Below are 20,000 nucleotides of genomic sequence, written 5' to 3'. Positions count from 1 at the left end.
CTCTTACCACACAGATCGGGTGTGCATGGATATGCTTGCCCCAAACCCTATAGTTTATTGTAATCACATTTCTATTTTCTGCTGACCTGTGGTCAGAGAATAGGCCTACTCACCTGTTTTATCTGTCACCTTGTCTCCAGTGCCTAGCCAGGTTCCTGGAACATAATAATTGCTTAATAAACATTTGTCTGAGGAATGAAGGAAAATTAGACAAGCAAGTTCGCACAGCAGTACAGTTAGAGTCCAGTGGCTGGGAGTGAGAGCTGCATGAGTGTGGATCAGAACTACCTGGAAGGCTTGTTGAAACACAGATTTTGGGATTCTACTTCCTGCTGTGGTAGGTTTGGGGTGAGGCCGGAAATAATGCATTTCTGACAAGTTCTCAGATACTGCTGCTGCTACCAATGATGATTAGAGATCACATTTTGAGTTACCACCACTTTGCTCCTGGTAAGAAGAGTAGGCTGGAGCAGTAGATTAGAGTCACTTTTCACATAAAAAGAAAGGCTGGGTGGGATGCATATGCTTTGGAAGTCTCAAAAGTAGTGGTCAAAAGGAGAGCTATTTGAGTTTGATAATAAAGATAGCAGAAATGTCCAAAAGTTGTCAAGGTCTAGGGAGTAGCTATGAGAATGTATGATTGAAGCAGCCTTTGGAGGAATATATGGCATGAAGGTGTCAAAGTCCTGAAATTAACAAACATTACATGAAATTATACAGTATCAAAATGAAAAAATGGAAGATATACGTGAAAAGGAAGATTGTAAAATGGAATGTGTGGCATCATTCCAATTTTATTAAAAATGCATAGAAAAAACCTAAAAAAAAGCACAATGTTTATAACATAGTTATCCCTGTGGTTGAGTTTTATTACTTCATTTTTCTAAATTTCCAAAATTGTCTCCATCATCATGTATTCTTTTCATGATTAGGGAAGAGCTTTTCTTATTTTGAACTTCCCCAGCATTGGACATTTCCATCAGTTGAATTAAATTATATCTTCTCATGCCATTTCATACTTCTCTTTAGAACATCCTAGCTTTTGCTAAAAGCATGGTAATCAACAAAATTAAAGCAACCAAAATAAAAAACAAGCAAAGGAAAACAAAAAGAAAAGGAAGAAAGAATGTCAAGAAAAAAATAATTTAGTTGGTCCTGACATCAACAAGAAAGAATCACAGGTATTTGCCTTACAATCATTCCATATAGTTGAAGTTTGTGGTGATCTACCTGGAGAGGCTAAAAGGCTCTTCAGGACTGGTGGTGACCTATCAAGTGGTCAGACAGGGAACTCTAGTCCTAATCTCTTACTTATCACCTCCTGTTTGATGAGGTGCAGACAAGGTGTTGAATATGGTTCTCAACTTGTCTTATTCAGAATTACATATACTTATCCTTCTTTCAAATATATCCTTTCCCGTATAATATCATTCAAAAAAGTTGATAGGCTGGGGGCCGCAGCGTTCACGCCTGTAATCCTGGCACTTTGGGAGACTGGGGCAGGAGGACTGCTTGATGAAAGGAGTTCAAGACCAGCCTGAGCAAGAGCAAGACACACCCCCCCCATCTCTACAAAAAACAGAAAAAAAATGAGCCAGGCATGTTGGCATGTGCCTGTAGTTCCAGCTACTCAGGAGGCTGAGGCAGGAGGATTGCTTAAGCCCAGGAGTTTGAGGTTGCAGTGAGCTGTGATCACACCACTGCACTCTATCTGAGGCAACAGAGTGAGACCTGTCTAAAAAAAAACAAAAAACAAAAAACAACAAAAAGTTTAATAAAAAGGTTCTCTTTTCTATCATTTAGTTATTAAAAAAAAAAAAAACTACCTGACAATCTAAGCCCTCTTTATAACAAGGTTTATTTTGGGCACAAATTTAAAGTTCCAATCAATTAAAGTACAAATAGACTTTTAGAATGCAACACATTTTATTCAGGAGAGTCCTTATGTGATAAAAAGTTCTGTCTGGGCCAGGCGCGGTGGCTCACGCCTGTAATCCTAGCCCTCTCAGAGGCCGAGGTGGGTGGATCCCTCGAGGTCAGGAGTTCGAGACCAGCCTGAGCGAGACCCCGTCTCTACTAAAAATGGAAAGAAATTATCTGGCCAACTAAAAATATATATAGAAAAAACTAGCCGGGCATGGTGGTGCATGCCTGTAGTCCCAGCTACTTGGGAGGCTGAGGCAGTAGGATTGCTTAAGCCCGGGAGTTTGAGGTTGCTGTGAGCTAGGCTGACGCCATGGCACTCACTCTAGCCTGGGCAACACAGCGAGAAAAAAAAAAAAGTTCTGTCTGTGTGTCATAATGTATATCGACTGGCAGTGGTATTTGCCAGCAAGAATTTCTTGCTCATTTCCCTAAAGGAATGAGATAATACAGGACTTTAGCATATGTACCCCTTCAATTCAAATATGAACAATTTTGAATCTCTTGTCAAGGCCTGGTAATTCTTTACCTGCAGAGGAGTAGATGAAATGAAATGACTAAGTAAACATTCAGAGGTTTAATCATATATAGTTTCAAAATCAGGAATATGAATATCCAAATTCTTATTCCATAAAAATCCATTATTATGGAAGAAAATAATTAAAGTGTACAGCAGAATGTACAGGATATATAGAATTGTAATTATCACCGTGAACACTGACTGGATCAGGAAAGACTAGAATCTTGATATTTCAATTACACTGACTACCTGTAGCTATTTTGCAGAATGTCCTTTAATCTCTGATAGTAAAGTGTGAATTAACAGAACCATTCCAGAGACTAGGAAATGGTGATCCCAAATGATGTGGCAAGGTAAGACAGTAAGTGACAGAGTAGAATCAGAAACTCATTTTCCTAATTGCCAGCTTAGTACTTCTTATTTTAGGTTGTATTAGCTGTGCTGCTGCAAGGCAAACCATGTCAATGCCGTTCCCATTTTAGAAATAGGTTGTGTAGAAGTTTCCTTTGTGGTATGATGGCAAGAGCCACCTATTATTTAAGAAATGCCAACTGCTGATTATTAATGACAAAATGTTTTTACATGTTCCTTATGGATTCAAGTTGTCCTCCATTTCTTCAAATAACCATCACTTTTCTAAGTTAGTTTGACTGTTAAAAAGGAAAGGAGCCTTCCACATTATCTATCCTAATGATAAAACACATCAACATAATGCTAACCTAACACCTGGCCCATCAACTAACCTATTACCTGACACATCAACATAACACTAAACCTATTACCTGGCACATCAACATAACACTAAACCTATTACCTGGTGTAACAACTAACCTAACCTATTACCTGGTGGGCATTAGTCACCTAAAACCCCACCCCTTAGATCACCTCAACTTAATAAAAATGGGAAAAATTGGGTAGATGGGGCTCAAAATTTGGTGACAAGACCCCCTCTGAGCCCACCGACAAATAAACCTTAATTCTCCGACTCTCCCTGTGTCACTCGGTTTGTCCTCGGGACCACTCACTGTAACACTTACTGTAACACTATCATTTTAGTGAGGAAAGCAAGGCCCAAAGAAATTTATCCAGAGTCATCTTGCAGGAGTTGGTGGGAGTCTCCTGACTTCTAGTCCAGGGCTTTTTATAGTACATAGCACTTCCTCAGTTGCTCAATATTCCAAAGCCTTGACATAATTGATATGATGTTTATGGATTCTTCAGTCCTGATCAATGTGCTACAGCGCGGAGTTTGTGTGCCATTTTACCTTTTTATTTTTGTTATCCATTTTTTAAAATTCAATACAATTTTATTTTGCTGCCTAATGTTTTCGATAGTCAGAAAAAGCAAGTAAAACATTAAGTGGAAAATGTGAATTTAAATTTTTTTAAAGGACAATGAGTGAAGTAGGGCTGTCTGGAATTTAGAAAAGTTGCAATTTTCACTAAGAAAGACTAAGAAACACTAAGAAAGAGATTCGTGAGTGATGGCGGAGTGAGCAGAGGAGCTCCTACTGCCAGGGCCTCTGCTATCAAACTATTATAGGGTTATCTCATTCCTCTTACCAGCCCTTCAGCATAGGGGCCAGTTGTTAACCTCATTCTATTAGCTAGGAAGAAACTGAGGCTCAGATAAGTTCTGTAATTTACTTTGCAGACACATAAACTGGTAATAACGATAGAGCCAGCTCCAACCATGTCTGGCTATAAAGCCTGTGGTACTTTAACTTCTACAGGCTATGTATAAGGTGAACCAATGAAAATAATGGTAACTGTAGTGCAATACTAATAATAGTAATAATGGTAGTTAACGTAGTGCTTTATAGGTGTGATCTCTTGGAACAGGATTAAGTGAGCACATGAATAGGACTGGTAGGGAGTCTTTATACTGTTCATTATTGAAACAAGAGAAGAAGAAAGAGGATATATACAGTTCTTTAAAGCACTTAAGATTTCCGTTGGCTTACTTTGTTCTCTGAAAACTAACCGAAGGGCTCAATTAGTTTTTGTTTTGCTGCATTTATCAGATTATAATCTTCTGGATGTGGGTGGATGGGTTGGTGTGTGATTGTGTGAAATCAAACCTGATATATTCAGAATTCTTCCAGTGGAAAAGTATATCTTTTGGGTTCTATATTCAATTTTGTAATTAGTGATCACTGTTCCTATTATATTTACTGAAAGGGAGTTTTAATCTGTACTTTTTTCCCTTTTGAAGCTGATTGTCATATACACCCATATTTCCTTAGGGGATCCATGAAAGAAATATGTTGTCTTCCATATGAAAAAGCAATTTTGTATTTTGTGGAAAATCAGTAACCACTCACTTTTACACATAAATACCCCCAAAATGAATCTCTAATTTACCATTAGGCTCACCCCTCATGTTTGGAGGGAGAAAATATTCAGTTCTGTAGTAATGCATAACATAAATGTGGTGTCAATTTATAAAGAATCCCTATCTTTTTCTTTTCTCTCCCCCAATAATCACTATCTTCTGTTGGATTAATGCTCATTTGGAATACAAATTTAGATACAATTTCCCTAAATTTCGATACAAATTTCGGTAAAGATGGTGTTCCGGCCTCAGAATTGGATTATGTGTATTTAAAAATGTCATTTTAATCTGCAATTCCCTAAAACTATTACTACAAAAGAAATATTTATTTTGCTACTCAGCCTAAAAACAAAACTTTTCACCCAAATTACACGCCTTAATAGCCACAATTTTATCTACGTAATTTTAAGCTAATTTGAAAGACTCCATTTCTAGTTGTCAGAGAAGAGTTGAAACTGAGGCAGCAGTCTGAAGGGGATAATTTAAAAACCCACCTCCCTGCCTGGAGACACCTCAAGAATTTCTACGCTCACAAGGTAGGTGACGTAAGCGATCTGGGGAGTTGATCGGTGCCACTCGTGGCGAGACCCCGCGGACGCAGGACGAGCCGGTTGCGGCGAGGGCCGCGAAGAGTTAACCGGGACCGAGCCCACCGCACGGCGGGCGCCCCGCGTGTTCCTTCCGCCCTCCCGTCCCCACCCTCTCGTTTTGGCAAGGGATTAAAGTGCTCCCCCCTGTGGCAGCAGTGACCCAGAAATGAGTTTGATTCACACAGTCCTTCCTCCATAACAAGCCAAACGCCCGTCCGAGAGTGCCTCCGTGCGTGAGCGCCGGGTGTGTGCGCGCCGGCGAGAGCAGGGGCCCGCCCGGCTCCCCGCCCGCCTGCCGCGGCCCGAACTCATGCGGCGCCGAGCGAGCGAGCGGCGCGTAGCCCAGCGCCTCGGCCGAACCCCTCCGCAGCAGGTACGCGCGCGGGGCCGCGGGGGGCGCGGGGTGGGCGCGCCGCGCGTATATCCGCGCGTGTCCGCGTGGGGGTCCGTGTGTGCGTCCCGGTCCCGCGGCGGCGGCGGCGGCGGCGGCGGCTGCAGGACGAGCCGAGAGGCTCAGCCATATTTGATGGTTTTGTTGCTTTGCTCGGGAGTTCTCGGGAGTAATTTAATGCCGAAGGTCGCTGCCTAGTGGAAATAATATAGTACGTCATTAATATGGCGCCAAAAGATTGGGTTCTCGATATGTAGCGAGGAGGGAGGGAGGCAGCCGCCGAGCGCAGCGTTACTATCCCACCAGTAACTTGGGCATTGCCGGGGCGGGGGCCAGAGGAGGAGGAGGAGGAGAGGATGATTTTTGGATCCTGAGAATTGATCTATGTTGGATCAGTAAGTTTTATTATGATTATTTTTTTCAATTTTCGGGGGGGGGCTGAAGACTTAGAGCTTTTTCTTCTTTTGGATTTGTGAAGAACATACGATGTTTCAGGTGGATCATCAATTAAATGTGTTCAGGAGCAGAAGCCCAGTTTGCTTGGCTTTAGTTTATAGAATTTTTTTGCAAAGCAAAAGTGCATTAGGCTGCATGAAAGTGGAAAGCATAGTAGCAACTTGGTAGACAGATGGCAATGGCAGAACGCAGGTTCGCGTACATACATGAATCCAGAGTGTGTGTGACCGTGTGTGTGGTGGGATTATATTTGTCCAAACATAGGTGTGTGTAGGTACATCTGTGTGTGGTGGCCGCAGCCCTGGCTCTTGTCACCGCGTCACCACATGTCCAAAATATTCATTGCATCAATTCAAGGGCAGTGAGCAGGGGGCGGAGGGACAGCTTGGCCATTAGATTTTTCTAAATTGAGCTCCACTTATCAGACCTTTTACTTATAGCGACACTGCCTGTAAAGTAAAACCTTTCATCGATGAAATTGGGAAGGAGTTAGCATTGGTAGAGCAAAGTACCGATTAATCATGAACTTAAAACGGATTGCAAATTGCAACCTTTGGCACCATCTGCAAATGGTGGGGGTGGGAGGGGGTTTCTGGTTCTCCTTGCTGCCTTAAATGAACGTGCAGCGTGTTCCCCGGGACTGCAAGTTGCAAAGCCCTTCAGTGCACGTGTCTTGTGCCTGTGAGTGTGTTTGTGAGTTGGGGGCTGTTGTTCGGTAGCCAGCAAGCTTTCCGGGTGGCTCTACGTTGGCTTGCAAATGCGGGAGAAGGATGGAATGTGGAATGTTGACCGGGGAACCGAATCCTGTCGGAACGGTCCCATTTGCTGGAGAAATTCGATCCCTTCCACCTCCTTCCCGCTCCCCCCGCCCGCCTTTGGGCAGGAGGCGGGGCTGAGGACGCGGCTGCTGCTCAAAGTGGCGGAGCGCGGCGGCGGGAGGCAGGTGCACGGCACCCGCCAGTGGGGGTGCCTCAACTTCCGCGGGCGTTTAAATAGCAGCCTCTCTCCCCTCCCACCGGTAATAGGTGACCTGGCGGCCGAGGGCGGCGGGGGGGAAGGGACCGGGAAGACCCGGGAGCGAGCCTCCGCGGCACGTGGGCAGGTGCTGGGTGGCCCCGGGGCCAACTTTTGTAGCCCGCCTCTGGCGTTTGAGGAGAGGCGGCTCAGTGTGGAAATGGGGGCGGGCGGCGGTCGAGGCGCTGCTTCTCGGCCGCGGCCGGAGCGTCACCTAACGGTCCCAGCAGCGCTGCCGGGGCCCGGGGAGGGGGTTTGCGGGGGCAGGGACGCCTGGCCCGTCGCGCCCGCCTCGCACAAAGCCTGCGGCGCGGTGCTGGGCGCCGCGCCCCTGCCCCGGGAACGGCCAGAAGCCCGACGCGGTCCCCGCGCCGGTTCCGGCGGGCGGCCGCAGGCGTTTGTTTGTTGGTTCCGCGCCGGCTTCCTCGCCGGATGGCTTCCTGTGACAGAGGTGATACACAGTTTCCAGAACTGTCTGGGGGCGGGAGCGGGAGCGGGAGCGGGAGCCGAGCCCGCTGGGGGCTGCTCGCCGCCGCCGCCGCTCCCATCTTAAAACCGTTTCTCGCCTGCGCGCCCGCCCCAGCCTGAAGGTGCCGCCCCGGAGGGGTTTGGGGAGGGGGACGGCGCGGCCGTTTCCAGCGGCGCAAGTGGCTTCTGGACGCGAGGGAGCGTTTGATTTGCAACTGGGGCCAAGCGGATTGGTGCAGCTGGCGGCGGCGGGGCGGGAGGAGCGGCGGCGGCGGGGGGTGGCCACTTTCAAATGGAGAGGGCGGCGGCGGGGACGCCGCTGCGGAGGGAGCGGGGCTTGGTTGCGCCACGAGAAGGTGTCATCACTGCACCGGGGCTAATTCCGGCGGAGGTGCCGGGAGTTACTTTCCCCTCCTCCCGCGCTGTTGTTTCTGTCGCCTCGGGAGGAGGAGGAGGAGGAGAAGGAGGAGGAAAAGGAAAAGGAGAGAGGGAGGGGGCGGCGCCGCGCGGAACCGCGGCCCTGCGCACACCCTGGCGGGCGATGGGAGTCGGGAGTCGCGCGGTGCGTTCTCGGCTGCGGGGCGGCGGCCCAGCTCCCCCTCCCCGGAATTCCCCCCTTTGCTGGGATCCTCAGCTTTTTCACCCCGCCTAGCACACTGCCACCCTCCCACACGGGCTCCTCATCCTAGCGTCCTCCATCTCGGCTCCCTCGGTCCTGGGTCTCGCCGCCTATCGGGTCCTTCCCCCACCCCAGCGCCCCCGGCCCCGGGTTTGCCCATCCCGGGCTCCCCCTCCCGAGCACGCGGGGGAGGCCGCAGTCCCAGCGCCTGGTGAATGCTGCGAGCAGACAAAAAAGCGGGCGATTTAAACGTGCCTTCGAAACCCGTTAGGAATGCGTCGTCACCCGGAGACCGTTTAAAAGCAGCTTTAGGTGGCTTTCTAGTAACGAGGAGGCAGGCGCCCCACCTCGCCTCGGCGGGGGCGAGGGTCTGTCGCCCTCTGTTTGCCTCGGCCAAGAGGGAATTAATTTTCCTTTTTGTAAAATGATAGCTGCCTTGAATAACTTGAGACAGCTACGCTTTTAGGAAAGTGGGAATGGATCTGAGATTTCCATTAATGGGAATGCTTAGGGTTTTTTTTCCCCCAAAGCTTTTTATTAGGTGAACTATTTTTCCTTTTTGTAATACCCGCTGCGAAGGCTAGCTCTCTAGCTACTTGTAGCTCAAGGCTGATACCTTTCAAAGCTAATGAACTAGTTTTAAGATGCAGAGAAATTATTTTCTTGAAACTTGGTTTAGGTATTGACTCACCAATGGTTAGGAATTTTGTAGTAAGTTGCATCTTGATCAAATCACAGCTAATCAAGGTTTAATCACTTCTAGGTGGAGAAAGGAGGCATTCAGTGTAACCATGCTTAACACTAACTCAATACTTTTGATACAGTAATTTGTTGTAGGTGGGCAACATGTGTGGGGAGAGATAAATGGGATGTTCTGTGGGTAACACTTTTTAGCAAATACATGCAACCTGGAATTTTTATTACCCTTTTATCCCCAAATCTTAATCCCATTTATTGTCACTTTTAAGTCAGATGACTTTCTGAATGGTATTTTGCCATCTTCCTTAAATTTGTATATTTTTGTAAATGTATTTGATCTGGCATCTTCATTTGAATGTCTAGAACAAATATAATTTTCAGCTATTTAGAGTACACACAGAGTCTACAAGGAGCTTTTTGCAGTTAGCCAGCGTGGTAAGTGTTTTTTTTTTTGTAAGTTTTAATGTCTGTTACTGAGACATGTTCATATTTCCCTAATCAGCCCCAAAATATAATAGAGCAGATTTGTCTAAACCACTGTCCATAAAAGACCATTTATCAGATCTGGTTGTTTCTCTCAAGTAGATTTCAATCTTCAGTAACTTTTTTGATAGTATATATGACACTGGGGAGATAAGCCTTTGGAAATAGTCAACTGGATTGAAAAAAAAGCTGGAAATCAAAATAGCATTTATCGTAATTTGGAAATTTAGATTTGGAGATCATCTGTTTGAAAAATAGATACCTGATGTGTTTATCCACAGACTTGTTGGGAAAAGATTTACCAAATGTGTGTGTTTTGGTACTGAGGGGGTTGGAACAGTAAACATCAAGGCATCAAAGACTGGTCATGTCCTGTATCTGTAGTGTTTGTTGGAAGTGAAGAGGAGGCATATGAATCTGTCACAATTCTGCTTGCTTCTTTATTTTCGTGTTTATGATGCTCTTCCTGTAGTTTAGTATTATGAGGCACCTGTTACACCATTACAGTTAACGGTCTATCATAATTTGCATTATAAAACCTGTTTTCCCACCAGGTTTATAGAATAGATATATTCCATATCTTATGGAGGAAAATATGACAGCAAATATGCCTCCCTTTTTATTTGGATTGGCATTAAAAAAGTTTGGCTTGATTGTTAAAATAGAGTTATATCAATTTTAAACTTCTTACAACCTCCTTGTCCAAGCCTTTAACTTAGCAAATTGGCACCATATTCAACAATACTTTTTTTTTTTTTTTTTTTTGCATAAAGGCTGGGTTTGCTTGGAGTTGTTAGTTTATTAGAAGGTATCAGAAGCCTAGTAGCAGCCTTAATTGGGAAAGTATTTTAATTCCTGAGGCAGGTAAGTTGTTTCCTTGAAAGTTTTAGTGTATTTTCTTAATTTTCAAGATCTTGCGGTATGTTATGTGATCATGCATTTAAAATTTGGACAGGTACTATGTTTATTATGTTTATGTTTGTAGGATATAATATCTGAGAAAGGTGAGACTTAATTGAGAATCTATTTTTGTTTACTTAGTGTACTTCTCATGCAAATACTTTGGTTTGTGATCATGAGGGTGTATACAGTATTTTGATTTTTTTTTTTTTTGCAGTTGGTGGCTCTGATGAACAGAGTTACTCTGCACTCCTAATAAATGCAGGAATGGCTCCGGAGGGCCTTTTTATCTGCAAGTAGGAATGACACTTTGAAGTTCATTGTTGAGTGTCATGAGACAGAACCGAGGTGATTGATGCTAGACTCTAGCCATGTTGTGGGCTTTTCTAGCCTAGGACTTGAATGATTATGTCTTTCCTCACTTCAAAGCAATAAAAATATAGATTACCAGACTTGGAATGGAAAACTTAGTCAATGGGGAAGGGGCTGTGTATTTTCATTTTTAATCGTTTGTTAATGGTATATGATGTTCACTCAACAAATGTTCAAAGACTTAAAACTTTTGATTACTTTAAAACCAGTTAAGTATTTATGCTTTTGCTTTTGGTTCTTCAGGTAGAATTAAGTCATAATAAGGTGATTGAGGACAGTTAAATTAAGTTCGTTTTTGAAACGTTAGGCTCTTTTGGGCTTATGTGTTGACGGAATTAAACTACAGTTTTCTCTTGTTTTGAAAGCACTCAAAATTGGCAACAATATTTTAAAATATTGATCATTTAATGTCTCATGCACAGATTTTATTTGAAAATTCACGACATTTAAGAATTTCTAAGAAGTTATTTTAAGTAAAGATTTCAGTGGTCAGGGTCCAAACTGAAGGATAAAATGGGCATTTTTTTAAACTCCTTACTGCGGGATAAGGAGCAAGAAATGGCAGTATTATTAGCAAGTTGCTTGAGGTTTACCTGCATAGTTGCTTTTGTTTAGCACAAATTACACTGAATACAATTAAAAATTTTTCTTAGTTATGGTCATTTTTACAAGCATCAGTTATTGCAGTGGAAGTGTAATGATGCAGAGGTTGAGTTCTGGTGGCTGGTAACTTCTTTAAAGTTGGGCATACTTTTGAGACTGAAACCTGTGGAACCTCTGCCCCAGAAAATGTGGGTGGCATTGAAATTTGCATGCCCTTTCAGGGATTCCATTGATTCTCTTAAGTGCATCCTTGGATTCTAGTGTAAGTATTTAAATTCTGGTGACTTCTTTTTTTGATTTCTCTCTGATCCTTTTGCTGTCACTGTTACTATGTATTGTAGTTAAAAGCCTGTCCAGAACAGTCATTTTTCTGTTTATTGGTTATCAACTTGAAAATTGGATAAGAAGCTTGTTAGAACTTTTTATAACTTAGTGTATGCTAGCCTCAAAGGTTTTCCTTTGAGAAAAATTCATTGCTTTCTAGATGGGGCCTTTAAGGTGCTTAGACTTAGATAGAGCACCGTTTATCCTCCCCCTCCCCACACCGTTTTTTTCTCCCTTTTGATTCTTGCCTATTCTAGTTAAGGCCTTTTTTTTTTTTTTAAGTTTTAAAGCTGATTCTGAAATATTTATTTCAGAATATTTCTCCTTTGTGATAACATTTACATATTAGTGAAATGTATACGTCTTAAATGTACAGTCGATGAGTTCTTTTTTTTGAGACAGGGTCTTGCCTGTTGCTGGGCTCAAGCCGTCCTCCTGCCTCAGCCTTCTGAGTAGATGAGACTAACAGGTGGGTGTCACCACATCTGGCTAATTTTTTTTTTTTTTGTAGATATGGGGGTCTCATTATGTTGCTCAGGCTGATCTTAAACTCCAGACCTCAAACAATCCTCCGGATTCAGCCTCCCAAAGTGCTAGGATTACAGGCATGAGCCACTATTCTAGTTAGGAACTTTTTAAGAAGTGAGTGTATCTGATCGTTAACTTTGTAGGCCTTGAGAGACCAGGACCTGGTGATTGATGCACATTTAACTAAACATACATAATGTTGGTTTATAAACATCATACTGCCAATTTGTTGATTTATAGGAGGGCTAAGTAAACTTTTTCTGTAAATGGCTGGGTTAGTCAATATTTTAGGCTTAATGGGTCATGGGTCTGTCACAACTGCACAACTCTGTAGTTGTATGTGCCAAAGCAACCATGGACAAAAGGTAAATGAATGACCATGGCTGTGTTCCAATAAAACTTTATTTATGGGCCGGGCTCGGTGGCTCACGCCTTTAATCCTAGCACTCTGGGGGGCTGAGGTGGGTGGATTGCTCGAGGTCAGGAGTTCGAGATCAGCCTGAGCAAGAGCGAGGCCCTGTCTCTACTAAAAATAGAAAGAAAGTATCTGGCCAGCTGAAAATATATAGAAAAAAAAAATTAGCCGGGCATGGTGGCGCATGCCTGTAGTCCCAGCTACTTGGGAGGCTGAGGCAGGAAGATTGCTTGAGCTCAGGAGTTTGAGGTTGCTGTGAGCTAGGCTGATGCCACGGCACTCACTCTAGCCTGGGCAACAGAGCGAGACTCTGTCTCAAAAAAAAAAAACAAAAAAAACTTTATTTATGGACATTGAAATTTGAATTTAGTGTAATTCTTATATGTTATGAAATATCTTTGACCTCCTCTCAAGCATTTAAATATGTGAAAGTCATTCTTAACTCAAAAGCTATACAAAACCCCCTGACTTACAGTGAGACACAGCCGTTACCTAGTCATCTGATTGTTTCTGCGGGTGGCTGAGTTCTTTCTTTCTCACGTAGGGACCTGAAAAAATAAGTTGAGATTAGAAGTTTGGAGGGAGTTGGCCCAGCTGAGAGCTGTGGTTCTTAACTCTTTGGTTTGTAGATCCCTTCTGAGGTTAGGATGTGTAACATGGGACCTTGTGTACCTAGCAAAGAACACCTAGGTAGTCTCTCATGAGACCAGGCTAAGAAGCCCTGCAAAGGGGGTATGCATTATAAAATTAGGTTCTTCTACAGACGGAGAAATGTCCAATAGGTTGTATGTGCCACACCAATCGGAAGTTAGAGCCTGCTGCCCCGAGGACTTACATCACTGTGGTAGTGCTCAGGGAACTACCAACACGTTCTTCCAGCTCTACCTTTTGTGTGCTCCACTAGGCAGAATGAATGGCATCTGCAACTGTCTTCCCTCAGCTTGCCAGGAAACCATGTTTCAATTTGCAAGTTAACAGACTGTTGTTCATTGCTGACATTTTACTTGTCTGCTCCCTGATAACATATCATGGCCTTAATCTTCCAGATAACCTCTTTTTAAATCCCCATAGACATCCAGGAGGAGGAGGCCTATGGAGCAGGCATCTGGGAGAATGTGGCTGGCAGGGGAGGAGAGTGCCCACCCACCTTATTTTAAATTATCTTTGAAATCTTCTCTAGCATTGCAGTTAGGATTTTATGGGTTTCTTTTGGGAAGATTTCCTGTACACACAGTCTATGTTGTGATACTCTTCAGCGTTAGCCTTAGAGAATATTTTCTAGATCTTGCTGCTAAGTTTGAGACCATTTTTTGTTTCCATGACCATAATAGCAAGCCTTGTACAATTGTGATGAAATGCTTGTTTTTATATGTAACTCATATGATGTGTAAATGCAATTTTTGTTAAGTGTCATCTAGGTGTTTCGATATACAACATTGTGAGTCTCTTGCTCTTTTTTAAAACAGTATACAGTTTTTGGTGACTTAACATTGTTAGTGGTAACTGATAGTTTCTGACAACTGGCTATAATCATGGAACAAAGTTCCTCAAAAACAGCTGCATTTCAATCTGTGCACAGTGTAATTGTCATTAACTCGTTGAGTCTGGTTTCTGCAGAAGCTGCTTTGTATACCCTGTGTAAGAACATCTGGTTTGAGCACTTAAAAATCTTTTAAAATTACCCTGTAGACACTTTGTATTTATTGGCTTATACCACCAAGGGTGGAATAATGGGTTTTAGAATGCCTTCCCATCCTTACCTTTACTATTCAGAAATTACCTCCTGTTAACTAACACTTGGTTTTTCTAAAGTGTCATTCTTTAATGAACTTTTAGAGTTTGACCTGAAGATTTGTGGATTTGTGTGTATGTATGTGTGTGTACTATATAAATTAGAACCTGGGCCAGAGACCTCAAGGCAGAATGAAACACAAACTTCTGACTTTAATGAAATGCTATAGAAAATAAACTTTTATTTTCACATATTCTGAAGAAATTAGTCTTCCCTTAATTTTCCCTGGTAAATTGTCAAAAATGTATGAGAAAAGGAATAGGACATATAGGGCAAATAGGCTTTATCTCTCTGTTTGAGTTGTAGCACTGTGTTAAGAAGGATTCTGAAGTCGTCTGTTAACCATGTGTGACATGGGTAGAGGCAATGGCATATTTGCTATCCACCTCTGGAATGTAGCCTTTTTATTTCCATTTTTCCCCAAAATAGTACTACTGTGGAAATGAATAAGAAGTTGAAAAGTACTTATTTTTTAAAGGTAGTTAAACTCTAGGTTTCTGGTCTGGGTTAGTTTTTCTATCCTTATTTTAAAAAATATGTATATATGAAATAAAGATAGAAAAACTAACTATATATACACACACACACACACACACACATATACACACATATACGTATATTTTTCCGATTCTTTCACATTTTATTGCATATATTTTAAGTGACCTTCTGCTGTCACTGGCTACTTTCTTTTAGAAACTTTTCTTTTGAAGTTAATGATGACCTAATCAAGCAAAGTGGGAGAGAATAGCATTTTTATGGCATTACCATATTACCTTTCCTAATTTTCCCTTCTGCACCTTTCCATCAGATATTCTTTTAAAGCAAGACAAGCCTTTGTTACCCTATCTCTGGAAGGGGGTAGAATATACATAGTTTATTGATGGCTGCTCATTTTAGGCTGGTGCTTTGCATCAGGCCAAGAAGTTGTGCTCCTGGGGTCTTTTATATAGTGTGGAGCAGGAAGAAAGGTTTTGAGTTTTAAATCTTTACTATTGTAAGTGTAGTACAGGATCATGGTAAAAAATTAAAATCATATTAAAGATCATAAAGAGAAGTAAGAGTTCCCAGCTCGGTCTGTCTGGAACACTTTGGTCACATTTTTCAGAGATAACCACTATGAACCTTTATCTTCTTCCAGAAATTCTCCATTAATATATAAGCAACACACACACACACACACACACACACACACACACACACACACACACACACACACCCCTTCCTCCCCACAGTTTGCCTGTTTTTTTCTTTTAACACATCTTGGGCATCTTTTCATATGTGAGCATATAGGTAGATCTAACAGAGAGGAATTCTGCACTGATGGACATAGGGATAAAAGTGATGACTGCCTTTATTGTTTGGGTGTGAATTCATTTACTCCCATGTTAAAAAAAAAAGTTAAGAAGTTAAAAAAAAAATAGAGGCCAAGTAGAAATGATTGGAATGTTTTGTCATAGTTCTTATTCAATTACTGGCTCTTCTTAATTGAGTTAGCAGTTATAGAGACTTGGAAAGGGTTTAATAGATTGTCTTAGGGCTCATAATCAGTGATTGGATTACTTATAAATTGGCAAATAAGAGCAGCTTGTGATTCATTCAGAACCTCTGAAATTTATAAATTCCTTCAAATCTTGAAAAATGCTTTATTGATTTTTAAAATCTGAGTTGAAAAATAATTTGTAAAGAATTTACAGTGAAATAATGTGTCATAGCACATGGACCTTATTAGTAATGTTTATAGGAGTAAATATTATAGTTATGATTATCTGGTAAGTTACCATAATTTTTTCTTTTGGGGGTGGTTATTTATTGCTAATATAAACTCTTTTTAGCTGAATAGTTTCAAGTTTGACCTCTTTCTAAAGATTCTATACTAGCTTGGGCAACATTTTCTTTAAATATGTTTTGATGTATGACAAAGAACACATTTTTAAAAGTTCCATGTTTTTCTTGTTGAGATATTTAGACAGGGTTAAAACTTTAATATTTAAGATCTAAGCTGTTTGTCAGTTAACTCAAATTTTTGACTTTTTGACTAGATGTAACACTTTGGTTAAATTGAGATTCCAGGTTTGAGTTATAGTAACAGTAGTATTTTTAGACTCTGAACATATGAATTAGATAATGTTGCCAATTTGAAAACTTCATATATAGGCGATTAACGTTTGCTTTAAACTGAGGTAAGAAATTGGCTGGGTTTCCATCACATTCATTTAGAGACAAGTGGACAGGTTTTACTGTAATGTATAGATCATTATATTTGGGTACTTGGAGAACTGTATACTCCATAGAAGACACAAAAGTGACCTCTTAAGAAAATGTATCTTTTTGACGGGGGGTATTCTATGATTAGGAATTTAGCAATCAAATTATCAATTATATAGTGTTTTCAAAAATAATACTCAAACTATGTGGACTTAGCAAAAAGAAAAGAGTCGCTTGTTTTTAAAGTATTAATACTTTGTAGTTTTTTAATGTAAGACCAACTGGTTTCTGATAATACATTCTATAGTACAGTACATTTAGGTATTAGATTTTAACTATTTGACAGAATAGAAGGACACCAATAAATGTAAAACCAATGTGATAGAAGTTACTCCAGTTAAAGGTCAATTAGATATTAAAGTAAAAGCTTCTCATTCAAATTCAGTAAAGCAGAGTGAGCATAGGATACAGTTCGTGTACAGGAACTCAGTCATTCATCCTGATGTGTATAAAAGAAATATGTAGAGGTCTTTAATTGGGTACCTTCTAGAACTTCTTGAGTAAATTAACAACGAAAACATAGCGGATAAAATTGATGCTTTGAAGGAGAAAACCAGTCTTTCTGCATATGAGCCATAAGATAGTTAAAATCACTAGGGTGTAATTCTTATTATAGCTGTAGAGTTTATGGCCTGATGAATGGTCCTTGTTCTACTACTGAGAGTAATTCTAGTAACTGGACAGTTTGTTTTCTTCAAATCACCCCTCTTTCTCAGGAATAGCTTTGGATAAACATCTTCAAAGTTTTAGTCATCTTATTCTGTAAAAGCCCTTCTTTCCTTACTGGGGAGGTCATTTCTCATTCTTTCTTAGAATCACATACCAGTCATGCCTCCCTGGGACCACACCCAGGTCACTGAACTTGCTCACTCAAATTCCTGGGCCACCTTAGGGATGGGTTCTTTTGGTTTGTGGCTGCTCTTAATCTATTGCATGCAGACTTTTCCCAATTTCAATGTGAGGAAACGTAAATTTCAAAGTTTTTTCAGGTACTTTGCTATCTCATGTACAGATGAGCAGTGATCTGGTAAATTTTATAGCACTTAGCACACTGAAGCCACTAGTCTAGTTATTTCTTTGTTCTTACCCCAAGTAGACTGGGAGCTCCTGGAATGTAGGCATTCCATATCTTATTCACCAACCATATTTCTGGAATCTAACTCGATAAAATTTTCATCAAATTAATGTTAGCTAATGTACCACATTTTGACAGAAGGGATCAAAGGAGAATGATTTGCATGTAATTAAAATAAGGGGTTTGGCCCAGTGGGTAAAGAATGCGCCCACATTCCCTGAGAAGATGATGCCTTGAGCAGCCGCCACAGATGCCCAGTTGTCTTGGCGCATCTTTCCCTACAGTGGGCTGGTCACGCCAGAGGATTGTTACTTAACTGATCCAGCCAGGATCTTTGGCCAATTACCGCCTCTTTTTTGGCCTCTCCAGGCAATGTTATGTTTTTCATCTGACTTGTTAGGTAGTCTTCCTCTTTTTGGGCAAAGTCTCAAATGCCCACTAATTAGTACTGTTGTCTCTAGCTCTTATGTTTCTCATGGTAAATGGGCACTCTAGGATTCTGTAAATTGGCTCACTTTGAGTCAGTTTTAATGAAATTCAGACAGAATTGTCAGGATGACCCATGTTAAAGACTGGATCCAGAGTTCTGGGAGTGTCTGTTATAGCCACCCTGGGAGGCCTTGTTTCCAACCAGCAGCTGGCCCTTCTCTGTTATATCTTTATTTCATATTTAACTTGAGAGAATCTCTGTTCTCCAGAAATTATTATAATCTTTAGAGACACACATATATGGAAACGTTTAAGTCACAACGCAAGGCAGTTGATTGAATACTGACAAAGACTCTCCTTTGACCAAAATTTAATCAGGCTCCTTTGAGTCCTTCTGCTTGACCAGGCCCTACCTTGGGTTTCCCTCTCTGTCCTTGTTGAATCCAGTTTGAGCAATAATCCTGTTAACTCAGTTTAGGGAAAATTTCTCTCCTATCTTTCCATCTTGGCCTGCATCCAGCAATAATCCTGTCAAGTCAGTTTAGCCAGAAACCCCTTATCCTTGACGTTTCTGTTTAGTAATTTTCCATCCACTGATGCTACCCTGCGTTGGTTATATTTGTCTACCTGTCCTTATTGGAGTCCCAGTTGAGTCCAGTCTCTGCCCTGCTGCAAGACCCCATTGCATGGTCCCTGTACCTGTCACCATGGTCCCTGTTTTAACATGTGTCATGAATAATTTTTTTGACTAACACTGTTAAAGTAAATAGTACATCGAAAAGCATGGTGAAAAGTTCTAAAAGGAAAAAAGTTGAACTGAGTGGTACAGAATGTTAAGTGCTTGGAGTTGGGAATGGCGGGTGATGTTCAGTGGTTTGAGGCTGAGCTCCAGAAAAGAGGAATTGGGATAGGTAGGAAGGAAGGGGCAATAGCATTAGCAGAGACTGAGAACTGCGGGAAATGGAAGTGTTCAGGGGAGGAGGCCTGGCCCAGCAAAGGCAAGTTAGGCGTTGGGGCTTGCTGGGACAGTTGCTTGGGTAAAGCTGGGAGGAATAAGAAAACCCCTGAGTTTCTGGCTGCACAGGTTGAACTTAGATCTATTTGCAGTGTGGAGTAGAGATTTGCATAGAGAGTAGCTTGATGAGCTTGATTAGTCATAGGATGATTAATTTGTTATAATAATTGGAAGTGGGTAGAAACTGTAGGCTTGGAGAATGGAAGGGCGCTTAAAGCTATCTGAGTTGGGTGGTTGAAGACCAAATTTTGGGGTTGTAGGGGGGTTTCAAAGGGTCATATGTTATGAATCCATAAACCTTGGCAATTGGATATAAGGTAAGAAGGGATGTATATAAGTAAAGAAATGGGCAAATAGTAAGATGTTGAATATGAAGATGCTGCCTAGAGCCATATGCTAAGTTATGTGCATATTAAATTTTATAGTGTTTTGCCCCAAATGTGCTCCCTTTTCTGGCTACCTCCCCTTTGTTCTTCAGCACTCAGCTCAAAATCCTCCCTTGACTCTGTCAACCTCCTGTGTTCCTGTAGAACTGTGTGTTTACCACTGTCAAGCACGAACAATGCTGGATTCCTGTTGCTTACCTGTCTCCTCAACTAGGTCAGAAGCTCCATGAGGTCAGGGACAGTAATTTTCCTCCAGCACCTCCTAATGTATTAGGTATGCAGATGTTTGTGGGATGCATTATATACTATTATGTCTTGGTGCTTTCTCTGGCGTGTTGTGAGTAGCCTTTTAATTGATTATTAGTTATTCTCCTACCATCTAGATAGTAATCAGCCAT

At 41.8% G+C, this 20,000-nt stretch overlaps 1 protein-coding gene across 4 annotated transcripts in view; it reads left to right on the top strand.

The window, feature by feature from the left end:
• The first annotated feature begins 5,487 nt into the window (after window positions 1-5,487).
• The window catches only part of JADE1 (jade family PHD finger 1), a 57,844-nt gene continuing 43,331 nt past the window's right edge, over window positions 5,488-20,000 (top strand). For 2 of the 4 annotated variants that reach the window (XM_045552293.1, XM_045552291.1), the window contains exon 1: window positions 7,053-7,233. The gene's annotated coding sequence lies outside the window, so the exon portion shown is untranslated. Of the gene's footprint in view, window positions 5,742-7,052; window positions 7,234-9,333; window positions 9,451-20,000 lie in introns of those variants that run through there. The other 2 variants (XM_045552290.1, XM_045552292.1) reach the window with 2 other exon arrangements.

The sequence above is a fragment of the Lemur catta genome, chromosome 5 (genome assembly GCF_020740605.2).
Source record: "Lemur catta isolate mLemCat1 chromosome 5, mLemCat1.pri, whole genome shotgun sequence".
In the NCBI taxonomy this organism is placed as follows: Eukaryota; Metazoa; Chordata; class Mammalia; order Primates; family Lemuridae; genus Lemur; species Lemur catta.
This window is presented reverse-complemented; position numbering and strand designations above follow the sequence as displayed.